General features: G+C 41.6%; 1 pseudogene; it reads left to right on the top strand.

The window, feature by feature from the left end:
- Window positions 1–584: 584 nt before the first annotated feature.
- On the top strand, window positions 585–712 carry LOC142441772 (U1 spliceosomal RNA; annotated as a pseudogene).
- Window positions 713–3,102: the final 2,390 nt, after the last annotated feature.

The raw sequence follows: 3,102 nt of genomic DNA, 5'->3' as shown, positions 1-3,102 counted from the left end.
ATGAATACATAACTGACATTCTACTGGGCCTTCAACACGAAGCAACTTCCTTTATTTTTAAATTACCACCCTATTGAATTATGTACATGTACCAACTATTCCAAATACTACACATATTCATCAGGCCATAAATACTCCTCCCCTCCTACATTCACAACAATTATCCCATCATTTCCTGTAAGCAAATCTGGAAGACAGCTGCATGGTCCACTGACTGCAAGAGATCCACATCTGCACCCATTCAAAAGAAAGTTGAACTAAAGAATGCTCAAATTCTAGAACAATATCATCGGTATCATACACATGTAAAATTTTGCTGAAGATCACCTAACAAAGGTTGATGAAGACACTAACAGGTTGCTGCCAGAGGTTCATGTCAGATACAGAAGAGGAGATCGAACAAGCGATATCACTGTTGATGTCAGATGCATCTTGACTGAAAGCATAGAATATCAAAAAATGTTTTGTGTTTCATTGACTATGAGAATACATAATTGTGCACATACGCAACCTGCACATGACCTAGAGGGGGTTATGCTAACAAAACAAGAAGGCACTGCATGGTTTAAAATAAGTTTAAGTGGATACTTACCTGGCAGGGGAGATACCATGATCACGAAGGTGGTTTTCCCAGGGCAAAGCTCACCCACTGCACTCCGGGTGTGCTGACCCCTGCAATTTCCCCAAATGTGGGAAACTCGACTGCACAAAAAAGAAAAAAAATAAGTTTAAGTGTAGGATACAAAAAAACTTTTCCCCAGCGTTGTCTCCCCCAAAGATATGCCAAATATTAGAGGCTATTTGCCAGCACATGGTGGAAGGTCAGATGCATTCAACATTCAGACTGTCTGGTCCCACCACAGGTGGAGCCCACTCCCAGCTGTTAAGAACAATGGATTACTTCTCATTCAGCCATCAGCCTGGTCCGCCCCACTGCTAATGGTTTCAACGGAGAGCCAGAGAACAGGTCAAACCTACACAGTGGCATCCAAAATTAGGCTACCTCCCTGAATCTAGAATCTGCCCATCTTGTCACATGTATGCCCCTAATCCTTCCCCTTCCTAGTGCATGTATACTCTTATATCATCCCCCTCTCATCACTGTATTACCTATTGCACAATTCCTTCCTGTGACATATGTCCTTACCTGTAATTAGGGGGTTTGCACACCCCCAAAAGATTTATAAGCCTTGGTTAGTAATTAACTGCTCTTTCTTGCTCCTGCATTCCCACCTTCCACATCCTCATGTGGACCATCGAGCGGGGCTGAGGTGAGCATGCTACTATGACATGTGTCTGACTCCACTATTCAATCTCTCTTCTATATCTTATTCTCTATGACTTTACTATAATCTACTTATCACTGTACAATTGCGCCTACCAGATCTGTGATAATTTGTTAGGGGCTGGCTACCCTGACAAGTAAGTGTTTGTGTCAAGATTGTATCCTCTCCACATACGTATTCAATCTTTATGATGAGCAAATAGGAAGAGAAGCATGAAAAGAAAGCAGCATCAGGATTGGAGGAGGCTTAATAACAACCTGTGATATGAAGATGACATAACCTTGCCTGCTGAAAATGAGGAGAGCTGAAAGCACTTTCTCATGGAGATAAGGACTGCAGCCTTCAATGAATTACAAATCAACGTCAAGGAAACAAAATTCTCACAACTGTAATGCCATGATAAATGAAGAAAAGATGGGAGTAGTCAATAATTTCATCTTGCTTCGATCCACCATCAATGTTCATGAGAGCAGCAGCGAAGAGATCAAAAGACACACAGTTAGGTTAACCTGCTGTACAAGACCCCTTAAAGGTGATGAAAAGCTGTACTGGGGTCATGGTAGTGGGGGGTAAGTGGCTTCTCAATTCAGACTAGACTGGAACATGTACACAGGTATAGAAAGGGATGGGAGCTCATGACACACAGAATCCAGGAACAGTGATACCAGAAGGGTAGGGGGGAGAAGGTAAGAGGAAGGGAGAAAGGGGGAACCGATCTCAATGATCGACATATAACCACACACCCCTCTACAGGGGGAATAACAACAGAAAACACGGGGGCAGGGAGACAGTGGTTGGTGTGGGAGATGAAAATAATAATAATAAGGTACAATCTATCAAGGGGTTAAGGGGGGGTAGGAGCTGATACCAAGGGCTCAATAAGAAGTAAATATTTATAAAAGAATGAGGGCAACATATGTACAAACATGCCTGATTCAATTGATGTATGGATTGTGATAAGAGTTGCATGAGCCTCCAATAAAATGATTAAAACAAATAAACAAAAAAGCAATGAAAAGCATGGATTAGACTTTTACTCTTGAGCAATAGGTGCACCTAACCCAAATCATGGTATTTTCATACGCATTTGAAAGTTGGACATTACATGAAGAAGACTGAACAACCAATGCATTTCCACCATAACTGGTGGCGTAATGGTTGTAAGTCGGGCTGCTAATTCAAGGAGGTAGGCCATTTGAAATGACCAGCTGCTCGGAGGGAGAAAGATGAGGCGTTCGACTCCTGTAAAGAGTTGCAGGCTTAGAAACCCCAAAGGACAGTTCTACCCAAGAGGCCACGGTTGGAAGACTCTGCCTCAACTATTTGGGACATGGTATTAGGAGACACTACTAGTCACTTGATAAGGACACCGTGCTTGGTAACGTGGAGGAGAAGTGACAAAGGGAAAGCCCTCTAAGAGATGCATTGATACCATGGCTGCATCAATGGGCTCAAACAGAACAGTGAGGAGGACTGGGTGGTGTTTTTTTCTGTTGTGTCTATAAGTCAGAACTGACTCAACAAAACCTAACAACAACAAAAACAATACATACAATTCTTTGAATATGATTTTTGGAGGAAGGAATATGAATTAAATTTGGAGCATGTTGAATGTGATACTCGTGGAATAACTACTGGTTTTGTTCAGCACACGGAGATCTGAGTAAAGAATGAGACAATATGGAGGTACAGACTAGTTTAAATTTACTCAAGACCATACAGATCCTATTTTAATGTGTATGAAATGTAAAAAGCTATGATTTGGGCAGAAATTTTGTACATCTGAGTTACATCCAAAGGGTATTTATTTTGGAAA

This window comes from Tenrec ecaudatus, chromosome 2 (assembly GCF_050624435.1).
Source record: "Tenrec ecaudatus isolate mTenEca1 chromosome 2, mTenEca1.hap1, whole genome shotgun sequence".
NCBI classification, from domain to species: Eukaryota; Metazoa; Chordata; class Mammalia; order Afrosoricida; family Tenrecidae; genus Tenrec; species Tenrec ecaudatus.
Note: the sequence above shows the minus strand (reverse complement) of the source record. Positions and strands in the feature narration are given on the sequence as shown.